Consider the following 8536-nt stretch of genomic DNA (forward strand, 5'->3'; position numbering starts at 1 on the left):
ATGCTGATATATTGATTTAATGACTTGAGAGAAGGAATGTTAAACACAAAATGATATTTTAGGTTAGTTGTTAGTTAGCTAGGTTTAACAGTTTATATATATATACATATACATATATATTACATATATACATATATATTACATAGTCTATACATACAGTTTTACATATTAATAAAAACTCAGTGAATTTTCGAGAAAGCAAGTGAAGGAGACAGTGTACCTATTATGCTATTATTAGTTTAATGTTGGTGTGATAATGTATATGAATTCTGTTATAGATGAGCATAGTGTCACTTATAATTAACAACTCGCACTACTGATTGCTCTAGGGCAGGCAACTGAGGAGCTCAGGGCCAGGGTTTGGAAAGGAGACATTTGCAATTATATTTAAAAAAAAAAAACTTCTAAAATTTTACCCATAGTAACACAATATAGATTTGACAAAACTAATTACTCAAAATACTAAGCTATATCCTCAAGGCAGGCAGAGAACTGGCCTGTGCTATACATATCCAGGCGATCATGAATGAGGACCAGAGGATCACACGCTTTTCAGGTACTTTGCAAATTGCAAGCAATGTTCTAATATAGTATATGGAGGAAATAAGTTACCCTTCACAGCGATTACCCTTTTAATTTTATGGATAATGTTATCAGAGACCAGAGAAATTATGTAGCTTGCTAACAAAGAACTCTGGGTTTATTTATTTAGTCATTCCTTTAGAATTTGAATGGGGGCCATATATTGTGTCTGTTTTTCTTTTGTGAGCATGGTATGGTTTTTCATTAGTTCCTGGAGGATATTCTTACTGAGGTAGAATCACATGTGGACAGTCATGTGCATCAGTACTTGAGGCATGTTTATTTTTAGCCTTTATGCCTTTACCTTCTCTGTATAGAACTAACAATATGACTGTTATATCTTTTGTTATGATGGTGTTGGTCTCCAAGGCTGTGTGTTTGTCAGTCTCTTCTCTGTATTGGAATTTCAATGCAGAAATTTCTGTTTTACTTTTTAGTCCATTAGTTCTGCCTTTGTATTTTAGTTTACTTTCCTTCTAGAATTACCATTTCTCTCTTTTAGTTTTCTGGGGTTTTTTGTTTGTTTGTTTGTTTATTTGTTTGTTTGTTTTTTTATAAAATCCTGTGATGGTTTGTATCTCGAGCTTTTGTCCCCGCCGGCAAGAACACACTCGGGACAACCGGAATCTTCTGCGGCAAAAGCTTTATTGCTTCTTCAAGAGGGAAGACCCAGACCCCAGAAATGGGGTCGCTTATATAGCCATCAGCCATGGCGTTTCAGCACCTGATGTGGCGTGTCAGCTCCTGATTTGTTGCTCACCCATCACCCCACTACTACGTCCCGAGATGGGCAGTGACTAAGCGTGAGTTCACTCTCGCACTTGCGCACAAGGCTTGTTTACTAGTTAGGCACACGGGAGGCCAGCACCATCTTATAATGGCGATTGCTCGCGGCTTGTGCGATTGCTCACGGCACGGCTCTCCACAGGTTTGTATATGCTTAGCCTAGGAAGTGGCAATGTTGGGGGTGTGTGGCCTTGTGGGAGTTTATGTGACCCTGTGGGTGTAGGCTTTAGTACCCTTGACCTAGCTGGCTGGGAGCCAGTATTCTGCTAGCAGCCTTCAGATGATGATGCGGAACTCTCCTGTGCCATGCCTGTCTGGATGCTGCCAATATTCAACCGTGATGATAAAAGACTGGACCTCTGAACCTATAAGCCTGCCCCAATTAAATGTTGTCCTTGGTAAGACTTGCTTTGGTCATGGTGTCTGTTCACAGCAGTAAAACACTAAGACAGATCCTCTATTTCTTACCAAAGACTTTTACGTTTTTCTTTTATTTCAAGTTTACTCAGACATTTTTATCTTTGTTACATTTAAATCCTACTCAGGTAATTACACATCTGGCATTTGATGCACTAATATCTATTTCCTGCCCTCTTTTATTACGTGCAGGCTTCCCACTCAGCTTTCACTAGTGTATGTGGGATAGTGAGACACAAGACTTGACCAGTGCAACTAAAGGGAGGGGGCTTTACTCCAACTCATAGACTCAGGGGATCAGTCCACCACTGTGGGAAGACATGGCATTGGGAGTTGTTCTGTTTTGGACAGTGAAGCTGGAAATTGTAGCTACTGCTTCTTCCATGCTGAATGATCAGGAGGCAGAGACAGAAGACGGGAGTGGGAGACTGCTATAACCTTCAAAGTTCCACATGGCTAATGGCCGACAACTGTCAGTTGGCACCATATCTCTCAAAAGGTTCTAAACCTTCTAAACAACACTAGTTGGGGACCAAATGTTCAAACACATGACCTTGGCAGCATTTCATATTCACCCTATAATAGTCAGGACCGGTTTTCAGTGGTGTTTAGCAGGGTAAAGAGTTTACTTTTGACAATGTTCCATTTACAAAATATCCTTTGGTTAAGAAGAGCTGAATTTAAAGAGTAAATAGAGGGGAAGTGAATCTGGGGAAGAGGAGAGCTGGGGAAGAGGTGAAGCTGGGAGGAATATAGAGAGGGGAAACTAGTTAGGCTATATTGTATGAGAGAAGAAACTATTTACAATAAAAAAGAAAATTTGACAGCTAACACACATGCTCCCCTCACCTCTCCTTTCTCTCTCATTTGTGCTTATCAGTATTCTGTGTTGTCAGCCTTTTCAGCTATGGCTCTGAACTATTTGGGGATCAATAGAAATCCAGGGACGTACCACCATGCTACTCTTGTGTTCTGAGGTCACAAGTCAGTCTGTCTGAGCTTTTCCACCTTTTAAAATTTTTTGTCTGTTTCTTTTTATAATTAATCAATGCTTTTTCTGTAATTAGAAGTAGGAGCAGGGCAAAGTCCATTCTTAGTCCTTCTTAGAAGCAAAATCTTTGAAAAATATATCTTGTATCAGTAAGATGCTTGAGCAGATAAAGGTGTTGGCAGTGAAGCCTGATACTGAGTTGGATTCCCAGAACCTTCATGGTGGGAGAAGAGAAATGGCAATGCCAATTTGTCCTCTGACCCCATACAGTCATGCCATGGGATGCTCGCACGTACATCTACTCTCTACATCACTAAATAAATAAGGATAATAAAAAATTTAAAACTTAATTATTTACTAAGAACTTGTTTTAAGAGTGTTTATGATTGATTTTGAAGCAGTTTTGTAATTGTTACCTCAATATTTTTAAATAATTTAAAATTAAAATTATTATTATTAAAATTATTATTTTTTATTTCTCGAGATTATAATACTATTACATCATTTCCCCTTTCCATCCTCCAAGTTTTCCCACACACCCTCCTTGCTATTCATCAAATTCATTGCCTGTTTTTCGTTAATTGTTATTGCATACATAAATACATTACCTAATTTTGAGGCTAACTTTTTTTCCACCATAAACAATATCCCTGTAAGTTAAAGTTCTGACTTTATATTGGACACAGAAGATAAAAGATTAGCTTCCACTTTAGTTTAGCTGATGACTCCTAAGTAAAACAGGACCTCTGATTTTCAGGCTATAATGTTACTGTGTGTGTGAATGTAAAGGTCCCAAAGTTGAGCTTTCTGACTGTGTTGTTCTGGGAAGCAGTGTGCTACATTGCTTGCTCCTTTGTTGTTTCTGTGGGTCTGTGTTAGGGTGGAAGCTCAGGTCTACCCTAGTAGACCACTTAGTGTCACAGATTCACACTGGCAAGGGAAGTAGAGTGCCATCTGCAGCATCTTTCTCAAATCTGTTGTTTCTAGGTGGAAGTTTGGAGCTTTCCCTGGCCACAGTGGTAGCCATCAGGTTTTCATCTGCAGTGACCAAGTATGCAGAGGGCAGGAGTTTAGTCCAATTCTTCCTCTTGTTATAGATGAGGGGCAGGGATTACAAAGTAGGAAACACTTTTTAAAAATTATAACAATCTGGGCTTTCATCTTTTCTGTTTCTGTTGATAATGAAGAAAGAGACTTTTGGATCTTTTCTTTTTAGTTTGAATTTTGAGTCCTCCCTGGAATAATATGAAATTCATCAATATATTTTTTTTCCAAGTGTTGGGTTCCTGAACAGTGTTTAGAATTTTTACCATCTGCCCATGTTTATTCATTTTTATTTGAATAGTTTTAAGTCTTAAGAAAGTTAAGGGGAAGAATGAAGCTCTCAATCTGGCTTGAACCAGATTTCTTACCATTCAGATTTTTAAAAACATTCGTGTGCATCTTGTTACATTTGACATCTGTACAGCTCCTGTCCCAGTCTGTTTCAGAGCTCAGCCAGTGAGAGAAGTTGAACACAAATACCTCAGTTGCTGACTAGACCCTCTTGATTAGTAGGGGAATATGTTTAAGGCTGAAGGCACTTTCAAATATGTCCGTAGTCATATTTTACCATATGGCTTTGCATATCCTCTTTTGTTCTCATGTATAGTTTACTAGTCTGGTAGGAGTCTGTGGACAACTTTGGATCAATTTTGAATGTGTTAATCTTCTGCTGAACTAGTCTAGAATACACTTAAGTGTGATTACACCTCCAGAATATTAGTCATTGACTCTCTGCTTACATGTTTTGAGGTCTATTCTGTTCTATGTATTGTAATGCTAAACATTGGCTCCCAAGATCTGGTTGCCCATGACAAGGAGATCCTCAGGAACAAGAAGACAGTCAAGTACATCAAGAGATGATATATAACCTTACTCCTTAATTTAAAACTACTGGTTGAATAAAGATGAGTGCAGTCCATAGCTGGGAAAAAGAGATGTAGGCAGAGCTTCAGTTCCTGGTCTTGGGGTCTGAGGCAGAGACGATGAGGAAGGATGGGAGAAAGAAGAAGGAAGAATGTAGATGGGTCGTCAGAGCATGGCCATGAGGCCCAGCCAGTTGGAGGAGGAGCAGCCTAGGTGGAACATGGAAAGTTATGTCTTGAGGTTATTTACAGAAAAGTAGACAAAATAGCATAGAGGTTATCTGCCCAACTCTACTGCTTTTATGGCTTATTATAAATATAAAAGTTTTGTATCTTTTATTTGCAAAGTAAATAATCAAAAGTGGGGTAGAAACCCCAATTAATATTTTCTGCAATATTTTGACAAAGTAACATGTGGCAAGAACTTACTTTTAACCAAAATTGAGGTTTCAGACTCCTGGAAAAAAGGCATATTGTTCCTTTAAGATAAAAGCCAGGCTGGGCGTGGTGGCGCACACCTTTAATCCCAGCACCCGGGAGGCAGAGGCAGGCAGACTTTTAAATTCAAGGCCAGCCTGGACTACAAAGTGAGTTCCAGGACATCTAGGGCTATACAGAGAAACCCTGTCTCAAAAAACTAAAAAGAAAAACAAACAGACAAACAAACAAACAAACAAAACCAAAAACAAAACAAAACAAAAGCAAGGAAGGCAGGGAGAAATGGTTCCTAAGTAATGGTCAGTTTCCCCCCAAGCCTTGTGGGGTTTTGGATAAGGGTTAGAATGCATACTAGTTTGGCACATGTGATTCCAAGGGTGTCAGAGCACAAGCTAAGATGTAGCTGCACCGCTGAGCTTACTCAACACTAGGCAGCAGAGATCATGAGCCACAGATAGCAGACTTAAAAGCTAACCTGAGCCCTTCCTGGGGTGTTGCTCTGCTCTGCCCTGCCAGGAAGTAGCTCAGAATAGCTTTGGGAACTCAGAACAGGCTGCAGCCTAGTCACACAGGCACTGAATGTCCCTGCTTTACAATAAGACCTGTGAAATCCTGCCCCTTGGAGAGCAGTCTGCATGCCTCCCACAGCCATGAGTTATAGAAAGGTAATGTAAGTAAGATATCAGTCTATTTTGAGCAGCCAGCTACTCCACTATCAAAAACCCAAAATGCTGGTGGGTTTTGTGAAACAGAGCACCATCTCTCATGCTGAGTGTGTGACTCAACTCTTTTTCTTCTGCTTCTTTGTTATTGATGAATGCTACATTTTGACAGCAATGGCCTATGACATGTATGCTGCCATCTGTAAGCCCCTGCTTTACCAGGTCACCATGTTCCATTGGGTCTGCCTCTTGATGATAATTGGGGTGTGTGTGATGGAGTTTCTGGAAGCCATTACACATCTAAGCCTGACCTGTGATGGCAACATCATCAATCATTACATGTGCGATATACCCTTCTTCTACAACTTTCCTGTAAAACCACCTCCATCAATGAGCTGGTGGTTTACCTTGTTGTAGGTTTTAATGTAATAGTGCACACTCTGACTATCTTTATTTCTTATACCTTGATCCTTTCCAACATCCCTAGCATCTATTCTACAGAAGGTAGGTCAAAAGCCTTTGGTAACTGTGGCTCCCATGTAAAGCTCTTTCTCTTTTATTTGGAGTTGTAGCCTTTATGTATCTTAAGCCTTCTAGTGTATCTGTGGATGATGCAAAGTGTCTACCATTTTTTTTTTTATACAGTTGTGGGCCCAACGCTGAATCCTTTCCTCCACAGTATAAGGAATAAGGATGTCCATACTGCCCTTAGAAAAACTTTGAATAGAAGCTCTTTTACTTAAGTAGAGTTTGTATTTGTTATGAGAGTAAAGTATTAGGACATGTGTGGTTTCCAAGTAGAAAGACAGCTCAAAGAGCCTTTTAAAGCAGCAATACCAAAAAAAAAAAAAAAAAAAATTAAAATCACTACATCAAAATTTAAAAAGTATATTCAATTGTAAAATGTATATTCAAATGCAGCTAATATTATGTAAAACTAAGTTAATTATATAGCAAAATTTAGAAGTACAGAAAACAAAGGATGATTAATCCTTCATATTGTCATAGTAAGAAAGTATTTTATTTTGTAATTTCACAAAAGCATATATATCTTTTTTCAGTATTGAAAACTGAACAAACACAGTTTTTTTTTTTTTTTCAGTCATCTACCAGTATGGTACATTCTAGCCTTAGAAAGCAAGGGGCTTTAAATACAACACTCTCGATGTTATTATATGCAGAAATCATAAGGTCCTGAGACTTTAACAAATGTATATTTTTAGGCAGTGTGTGTTTAGGGAATCACATTCAGGCTCTGTCTACTGAGCTATGTCTTAAATATAATTGTGAGATCTTTGATTAGAGTATATCTAGATGTTTTATCTTGTTCTATCACTGAAATACTGATTTCAGAAGTCTTGGAGAAAGTAAATTAATAATTCAGTTAATAATCTGCCAGAAAGTGCTGCGGATGAACCTCAGTCAGGCCCTCAATCTGCAGGAAAACTCAGAGTTCCATTTACAGGCAAGCAAGGAGTTGGTGCTGATGACAAACAGACATTGACACACAGAGAGAGTGTATCTGAATGTAATTTTCTCAAAGCGAGCATCAGAGTTTTAATACAGAAGAAAATAGGGAAGTTAGGTGACATATCAGCCAAGGTAAAATGAAGTTACCAGATGCTTAATGACTCTTACACAAAATAGAGGAATGTAAACATAAAGACTGGCAGGAACTGGGCAATAAAACAACTGAGACAAAGTCAGCTCTATCTAAGGTCAGCTATATTCTTAGAAGCCAGCTGTGAGGTCTTTACACTCCCAGGGTAAGGGCTTTCATGCCCAAGCCATGGTTCTTTTTATTTTTTTTTAATTAATTTATTTTAATTTTTAATTTTTTTAAATTTAAATTTAATTTTATTTTATTAGATATGTTCTTTATATACATTTCAAATGCTATCCCAAAAGTTCTCTATACCCTCCCCTGTCCCCCCTGATCCCCTACCCACCCACTCCTGCTTCTTGGCCCTGGCATTCCCCTATACTGGGGCATATAAAGTTTGCAGTACCAAGGGGCCTCTCTTCCCAGTGATGGCTGACTAGGCCATCTTCTGCTACATATGCAGCTAGAGATACGAGCTCTGGGGGTACTGGTTAGTTCATATTGTTGTTCCACCTATAGGGTTGCAGACCCCTTCAGCTCCTTGGGTNCTTTCTCTAGCTNCTCCATTGGGGGCCCTGTGTTCCATTTAATAGATGACTGTGAGCATCCACTTCTGTATTTGCCAGGCACTGGCATAGCCTCATATGAGACAGGTATAACAGGGTCCCTCCAGTAAAATCTTTCTGGCATATGCAATAGTGTCTGGGTTTGGTGGCTGATTATGGGATGGATGCCCAGGTGGGGTAGTCTCTGGAAGAACCTCTGGTGAAATCACCATGCTTGATATTAAGTTGTACTACAGAGCAATTGTGATAAAAAACTGCATGGTACTGGTACAGAGACAGACAGGTAGATCAATGGAATAGAATTGAAGACACAGAAATGAATCCACACACCTATGGTCACTTGATCTTTGACAAGGGAGCTAAAACAATCCAGTGGAAAAAAGACAGCATTTTCAAAAAAACGGTGCTGGTACAACTGGCGGTTATCATGTAGAAGAACATGAATTGATCTATTCTTATCTCCTTGTACAAAGCTCAAGTCTAAGTGGATCAAAGACCTTCACATAAGACCAGAGACACTGAAATTAATAGAGGAGAAAGTGGGGAAAAGCCTCGAAGATATGGGCACAGGGGAAAAATTCCTA

At 39.0% G+C, this 8536-nt stretch overlaps 1 pseudogene; it reads left to right on the forward strand.

Moving 5' to 3' along the window:
* Nucleotides 1–522: 522 nt before the first annotated feature.
* Nucleotides 523–6526, forward strand: LOC110301525 (annotated as a pseudogene).
* Nucleotides 6527–8536: the final 2010 nt, after the last annotated feature.

The sequence above is a fragment of the Mus caroli genome, chromosome 9, assembly GCF_900094665.2.
Source record: "Mus caroli chromosome 9, CAROLI_EIJ_v1.1, whole genome shotgun sequence".
NCBI classification, from domain to species: domain Eukaryota; kingdom Metazoa; phylum Chordata; class Mammalia; order Rodentia; family Muridae; genus Mus; species Mus caroli.